Source organism: Styela clava, chromosome 15, assembly GCF_964204865.1.
Source record: "Styela clava chromosome 15, kaStyClav1.hap1.2, whole genome shotgun sequence".
Taxonomy (NCBI): domain Eukaryota; kingdom Metazoa; phylum Chordata; class Ascidiacea; order Stolidobranchia; family Styelidae; genus Styela; species Styela clava.
The window spans coordinates 2412501-2420000 of NC_135264.1; the positions used below are offsets into that span (position 1 = coordinate 2412501).

The 7500-nt window shown below is 57.4% G+C and overlaps 2 non-coding genes and 2 pseudogenes across 2 annotated transcripts; 1 reads left to right on the forward strand and 3 right to left on the reverse strand.

The window, feature by feature from the left end:
- Positions 1-643, forward strand: part of LOC144413581 (large subunit ribosomal RNA) — a 1744-nt pseudogene extending 1101 nt beyond the window's left edge.
- Positions 644-2634: 1991 nt separating this feature from the next.
- Positions 2635-4635, reverse strand: LOC144413577 (large subunit ribosomal RNA; annotated as a pseudogene).
- Positions 4636-4946: 311 nt separating this feature from the next.
- Positions 4947-5100, reverse strand: LOC144413224 (5.8S ribosomal RNA). Its single transcript, XR_013469261.1, has one exon. It is a non-coding gene; the product is annotated as a 5.8S ribosomal RNA (ribosomal RNA).
- Positions 5101-5398: 298 nt separating this feature from the next.
- On the reverse strand, positions 5399-7208 carry LOC144413299 (small subunit ribosomal RNA). The gene has a single exon (XR_013469333.1). It is a non-coding gene; the product is annotated as a small subunit ribosomal RNA (ribosomal RNA).
- Positions 7209-7500: the final 292 nt, after the last annotated feature.

The window sequence follows — 7500 nt, forward strand, 5'->3', positions numbered from 1 at the left end:
ATCGATCGTCCTATTTGGGTATAGGGGCGAAAGACTAATCGAACCATCTAGTAGCTGGTTCCTTCCGAAGTTTCCCTCAGGATAGCTGGCGCTTTGTCGCAGTTATATCTGGTAAAGCGAATGATTAGAGGCCTTGGGGACGAAACGTCCTCAACCTATTCTCAAACTTTAAATTGGTAAGAAGCCCGGCTCGCTTAATTGGAGTCGGGCGCCTCGAATGCGAGTGCCCAGTGGGCCACTCTTGGTAAGCAGGACTGGCGATGCGGGATGAACCGAACGCCGGGTTAAGGCACCCGAGGCGACGCTCATCAGAGCCCACAAAAGGTGTTGGTTGATCTAGACAGCAGGACGGTGGCCATGGAAGTCGGAATCCGCTAAGGAGTGTGTAACAACTCACCTGCCGAATCAACCAGCCCTGAAAATGGATGGCGCTGGAGCGTCGGGCCTATACCCGGCCGTCGCGACGACACGGGCCGTTCCACGGCGCTATGTCGCGACGAGTAGGAAGGCCGCGGCGGCGGGCGTCGAAGCGTCGAGCGAGAGCTCGCGTGGAGCAGCCGTCGGTGCAGATCTTGGTGGTAGTAGCAAATATTCAATACCCGCACCGTACGCCGCTCTTTCTTGTCTCATTCGAGTTTACTGTCTTTCGCTCTAACATGCCTTACCTAGGGTTAGGTTAGTATGCTTGCACGTTTGTACTTTAACTTTTTTCGGCTCGGCTTCTTTCGACGCCGATGCCGGCGACGCAGCACTTTCTCGCCCGCCAGCCACCAAGAAAAGGGTGCGCTCCGACCGGCCCCGCACCGTACGCCGCTCTTTCTTGGCTCATTCGAGTTTACTGTCTTTCGCTCTAACATGCCTTACCTAGGGTTAGGTTAGTATGCTTGCACGTTTGTACTTTAACTTTTTTCGGCTCGGCTTCTTTCGACGCCGATGCCGGCGACGCAGCACTCTCTCGCCCGCCAGCCACCGAGAAAAGGGTGCGCTCCGACCGGCCCCTCACCGCACGCCGCTCTTTCTTGGCTCATTCGAGTTTACTGTCTTTCGCTCTAACATGCCTTACCTAGGGTTAGGTTAGCATGCTTGCACGTTTGTACTTTAACTTTTTTCGGCTCGGCTTCTTTCGACGCCGATGCCGGCGACGCAGCACTCTCTCGCCGCCAGCCACCGAGAAAAGGGTGCGCTCCGACCGGCCCCGCACCGCACGCCGCTCTTTCTTGGCTCATTCGAGTTTACTGTCTTTCGCTCTAACATGCCTTACCTAGGGTTAGGTTAGTATGCTTGCACGTTTGTACTTTAACTTTTTTCGGCTCGGCTTCTTTCGACGCCGATGCCGGCGACGCAGCACTCTCTCGCCCGCTAGCCACCGAGCAAAGGGTGCGCTCCGACCGGCCCCGCACCGCACGCCGCTCTTTCTTGGCTCATTCGAGTTTACTGTCTTTCGCTCTAACATGCCTCACCTAGGGTTAGGTTAGTATGCTTGCACGTTTGTACTTTAACTTTTTTCGGCTCGGCTTCTTTCGACGCCGATGCCGGCGACGCAGCACTCTTTCGCCCGCCAGCCACCGAGAAAAGGGTGCGCTCCGACCGGCCCCGCACAGCACGCCGCTCTTTCTTGGCTCATTCGAGTTTACTGTCTTTCGCTCTAACATGCCTTACCTAGGGTTAGGTTAGTATGCTTGCACGTGCGGTCTCTTGAACTTTTTTGGTTTGGTTAGTTTGTACCTGGTCGTATTGCGAAATTGTGCGATCCAATGGGCGGCGGCGACGCCCCCTTTTCGTATTGCGAAATGACACGTGGGCTTCGTCGCGGATGAGTGAGTAACGGCCAATCACGTGTCAGCAATCGGCGCGAATCCAGCCGAGCGAGCGGTAATCACGTGGAAGATTTGGAAACGGGGCGCGAGCCAATGGCGGGCGGCCACTCCCTCCTCTTTCGCTCGGGGTTGCCGGGTCGCTTTCCGCTTTACTGAATAAGCAAAAAAAACGATGGGAGTAGTGGTATTTCACTGCCGTCCCGAAGGCCTCCCACTTATCCTACGCCTCTCATGTCTCTTCACAAAGTCGGACTAGAGTCAAGCTCAACAGGGTCTTCTTTCCCCGCTAATTCCGCCAAGCCCGTTCCCTTGGCTGTGGTTTCGCCGGATAGCAGACAGGGACAGAGGGAATCTCGTTAATCCATTCATGCGCGTCACTAATTAGATGACGAGGCATTTGGCTACCTTAAGAGAGTCATAGTTACTCCCGCCGTTTACCCGCGCTTGGTTGAATTTCTTCACTTTGACATTCAGAGCACTGGGCAGAAATCACATCGCGTCAACACCGGGTTGCGGCCCTCGCGATGCTTTGTTTTAATTAAACAGTCGGATTCCCCTGGTCCGTACCAGTTCTAAGTTGGCTGTTCGACGCCGGCCGAAGCGAGCCGCGAGGCCCGCGCAGCTGCGGCAGTCCACGGATAGGGACCAGACGCAGGTCCGAGCTCACGCCGGCCGCCGTGAAGCGGCAAGCGTTCGCCCAGTCCGGTCAAGTCCCGGCATCCGCTTTGTACCTCAGCCCGACCGACCCAGCCCTTAGAGCCAATCCTTTTCCCGAAGTTACGGATCTGATTTGCCGACTTCCCTACATTGTTCCTTCGGCCAGAGGCTGTTCACCTTGGAGACCTGCTGCGGATATGGGTACGGCCTCGCACGACAATTACACCATCTCCCTCGGATTTTCAAGGGCCGACGCGGGTTCACCGGACACCGCAAGAGACGCGGTGCTTTACGGAGCTGCCAGCCCTATCTCCGGGCGAACCGATTCCAGGGCCTGCGCTCCTTACCAAGAAAAGAGAACTCTTCCCGGGACCCACGCCAGCGTCTCCGAGTTCGGTTGCGTTGCCGCACCGGGCGCCGAAGCGCCAATCTCCGTGTCGAGGCTCGGGAATATTAACCAGATTCCCTTTCGGACACCGGGGGCGAAGACGAGCAACGCTACTACCACCAAGATCTGCACCGACGGCTGCTCCACGCGAGCTCTCGCTCGACGCTTCGACGCCCGCCGCCGCGGCCTTCCTACTCGTCGCGACATAGCGCCGTGGAACGGCCCGTGTCGTCGCGACGGCCGGGTATAGGCCCGACGCTCCAGCGCCATCCATTTTCAGGGCTGGTTGATTCGGCAGGTGAGTTGTTACACACTCCTTAGCGGATTCCGACTTCCATGGCCACCGTCCTGCTGTCTAGATCAACCAACACCTTTTGTGGGCTCTGATGAGCGTCGCGTCGGGCGCCTTAACCCGGCGTTCGGTTCATCCCGCATCGCCAGTCCTGCTTACCAAGAGTGGCCCACTGGGCACTCACAATCGAGGCGCCCGACTCCAATTAAGCGAGCCGGGCTTCTTACCAATTTAAAGTTTGAGAATAGGTTGAGGACGTTTCGTCCCCAAGGCCTCTAATCATTCGCTTTACCAGATAAAACTGCGACAAAGCGCCAGCTATCCTGAGGGAAACTTCGGAAGGAACCAGCTACTAGATGGTTCGATTATTCTTTCGCCCCTATACCCAAATAGGACGATCGATTTGCACGTCAGAATCGCTACGGTCCTCCACCAGAGTTTCCTCTGGCTTCGACCTTCCCAGGCATAGTTCACCATCTTTCGGGTCCCAACATGGACGCTCTTGCGCGACCGCCCCGGCAGAGCGGGTGCGATCGGCCGGTCGTGCGCCGGCGCCCGCACGGGGCTCCGGGTCCGACCTCGTTCGGCCAAAGGCCGCCTTCACTTTCATTTCGCCTGCGAGTCTCGAACCACTCGACGACTCGCGCTCATGTTAGACTCCTTGGTCCGTGTTTCAAGACGGGTCGGGAGGGTGGCCGACGTGGCCACGGACCCCGAGCGCGTCGATGGCGCGCCACCGAAGCGGCAGCTCGCCGAACACCGGCACTGCGTACAGTGCAGGCGAACGACAAGCCAGCCGAACGGCGACGGCCGCACACAGAGAGCGCTCGGCATCCTTTCCTCGATCCGCCGCCGGGCCGCAGCGCCCGCGCGCTGTAACACCCCCGCCGGAGCGGAGGCCACCTTCGCGCGGGGACTTAGACCGACGGCAAACCGGTCGTGACCCGCGCCGGTCGCTAGTGCGCTGAGACGGTGCGCGAGCCGACTCGGCAGCGGCGCCTTAAGCGTCCGCGAACCGAGACGGCGCGCCCCCGCACCCAACTGAAAGCGAGCCGGCGACTTGACGGGCCCTCCCGTTTGCCTCTCAACGGTTTCACGTACTCTTGAACTCTCTCTTCAAAGTGCTTTTCAACTTTCCCTCACGGTACTTGTCCGCTATCGGTCTCGCGACCGTATTTAGTCTTAGGTGGAGTTTACCACCCGCTTTGGGCTGCATTCCCAAACAACCCGACTCCGAGAAGACCCGAAGCGGCCAAGGCAAGCGCCCCTATGGGCCTAACACCCGCCGTGGGACGAGGCCTCGATCAGAAGGACACCGGCGCTCGCCGTCAGCCGCACTGGGACTTCCGTACGTCACAACTCGGCGCGCTCGAAAAGCGCGCAGATTCGACGCTGGACTCTTCCCAGTTCACTCGCCGTTACTCAGGGAATCCCTGTTGGTTTCTTTTCCTCCGCTTAATAATATGCTTAAATTCAGCGGGTGCTCTCGCCTGAACTCAGGTCGTATGTGTCAAGCGGACCGCTTCTTACACGGCCCGCTGGCATCGCAAGTCGTCGCCGCCGGCGCCGACCGAGCGCGTACCGTCGCCGCCTTGGCCCACGGTCGGTCTTGATCTCGTGACCGGACCGACCGACCTGGACCCGCCCCTCGAACGTAGTTGAACACGTCGAGGGGCCGGCGGTGTACGGGACACGCGGTCGCGCCGAGAAAGCTCGGCGACCGCTTCAACTTGGGGCGACGCCCGGCCGTCTTTGCAGAGGCCAGGCGACGGCCCTCGGGTGAGGACGAACGCAACCCTGAGGCAGACGCGGTCCCGGGATTGACCCGAGACCGCAATTCGCGTTCAGAAGGTCGACGTTCAATGTGTTCTGCAATTCACATTACTTCTCGCACTTGGCTGCGTCCTTCATCGACTCGCGAGCCGAGTGATCCACCGTTAAGAGTCGTCCTCGACGTTTCGCCCGGCGCCGAAGCGCGCGGACGTCACACTGTGGGATCGACCACAAAACCACCACCGACAACAACTGCACAAAAACACCAACAAACGGCGCCGAGCGACCGCCGGGCTGGGCCGGCGGCACATCGAGCGCGGTGCCCAGAAGCCACCATCGCACTCGGCTGCCTTGCTATGCCAACGTGTTACGCGTGTCGCACGGGGCGGAACCCCGATTGACGGCCGCCCTCTCGGCGGCACCCAAAGACGATTCAGTGCGCGGTCGGCCGGGGCCTACCACCACCTTCGGTAATGATCCTTCCGCAGGTTCACCTACGGAAACCTTGTTACGACTTTTACTTCCTCTAAATGATCAAGTTTGATCGTCTTCTCGACACGCCGACGCGGCCGTTGCCAGCCGCGACGGGGCCGATCCAAGGATCTCACTAAACCATTCAATCGGTAGTAGCGACGGGCGGTGTGTACAAAGGGCAGGGACGTAATCAACGCAAGTTGATGACTTGCGCTTACTGGGAATTCCTCGTTCAAGGGAAACAATTGCAAGTCCCTATCCCAATCACGAATGAGGTTCAACGGGTTACCCGGACCTTTCGGCCTAGGTTAGACACTCGCTGCTTCACTCAGTGTAGCGCGCGTGCGGCCCCGGACATCTAAGGGCATCACAGACCTGTTATTGCTCAATCTCGTGTGGCTAAACGCCACTAGTCCCTCTAAGAAGTTAGACGCCGACCGAGAAGGTCGCGTAACTATTTAGCATGCCAGAGTCTCGTTCGTTATCGGAATTAACCAGACAAATCGCTCCACCAACTAAGAACGGCCATGCACCACCACCCACAGAATCAAGAAAGAGCTCTCAATCTGTCAATCCTACCTGTGTCCGGGCCGGGTGAGTTTCCCCGTGTTGAGTCAAATTAAGCCGCAGGCTCCACTCCTGGTGGTGCCCTTCCGTCAATTCCTTTAAGTTTCAGCTTTGCAACCATACTTCCCCCGGAACCCAAAGACTTTGGTTTCCCGGAAGCTGCCGGAAAGGTCGTCATGGTAACGCCTCCCAATCGCTAGTTGGCATCGTTTATAGTCAGAACTAGGACGGTATCTGATCGTCTTCGAACCTCTGACTTTCGCTCTTGATTAAAGAAAACATTCTTGGCGAATGCTTTCGCAGTAGTTCGTCTTCCGCCGATCCAAGAATTTCACCTCTAACGGCAGAGTACGGACGCCCCCGTCTGTCCCTCTTAATCATTACCTCGTGCTCCGAAAACCAACAAAATAGAACCGAGGTCCTATTCCATTATTCCATGCAACACTATGCAGGCGAACAGCCTGCTTTGAACACTCTAATTTTTTCAAAGTAAACTTATCGGCCACCGCCGACACTCAGTCAAGAGCACCGACGGAGAACCGAAGGTGAGGCGAACGCAACCAGTGACACGCCTTGCGACGGACCGGCGGCGCTCGCCCAAAATTCAACTACGAGCTTTTCAACCGCAACAACTTTAGCATACACTGTTGGAGCTGGAATTACCGCGGCTGCTGGCACCAGACTTGCCCTCCAATGGATACTCGTTAAGAGTTTTAGGATGTACTCATTCCAATTACAGGGCCTCGTTAGAGTCCTGTATTGTTATTTTTCGTCACTACCTCCCCGTGTCGGGAATGGGTAATTTGCGCGCCTGCTGCCTTCCTTGGATGTGGTAGCCGTTTCTCAGGCTCCCTCTCCGGAATCGAACCCTGATTCCCCGTTACCCGTTATCACAAAGGTAGGCACGTAGCGTACCTTCGACAGTTGATAGGGCAGACACTTGAATGATACGTCGTCGGTGCACAGACCGTACGATCCGCGTGGTTATCCAGAGTCATCAAACGTCACAGGACGAACCCGGTCGGTTTTGATCTGATAAAAGCGCGCCTCCCGAAGTCGGCGCTTAATGCATGTATTAGCTCTAGAATTACCACAGTTATCCACTTCGCTTACGAGACCAAATAAACCAAGACTGATTTAATGAGCCATTCGCAGTTTCGCTTTACGAGAACTCGTACTTGCACCTGCATGGCTTAATCTTTGAGACAAGCATATCACTACTGGCAGGATCAACCAGATAGCTGCGACAGCTGCGCTCGGCCCTTGCTGGGCCGCCCGGCGCGTGCTCGTCGCATTCGTTTAAGACCGAGGCGATCGCCTGCGGCCGTACTCAGCTTCGACAGTCGCTGGCCGCGACGTCCACGCTCTCGCCGGCAGTGCCAGGCGGAGCGATTTGCGTTTTTTCTTTGCTCGCCCTCTCTCGGGCTCGATCCATTCAGTTTCGCACAAACAAGAGCTCTGCCGGCCGCCTGCAGCGGTGCCTAAAACCCGGGCATAACAATGCGACCGTTCTGCTAGGCCGACAAGCGCTC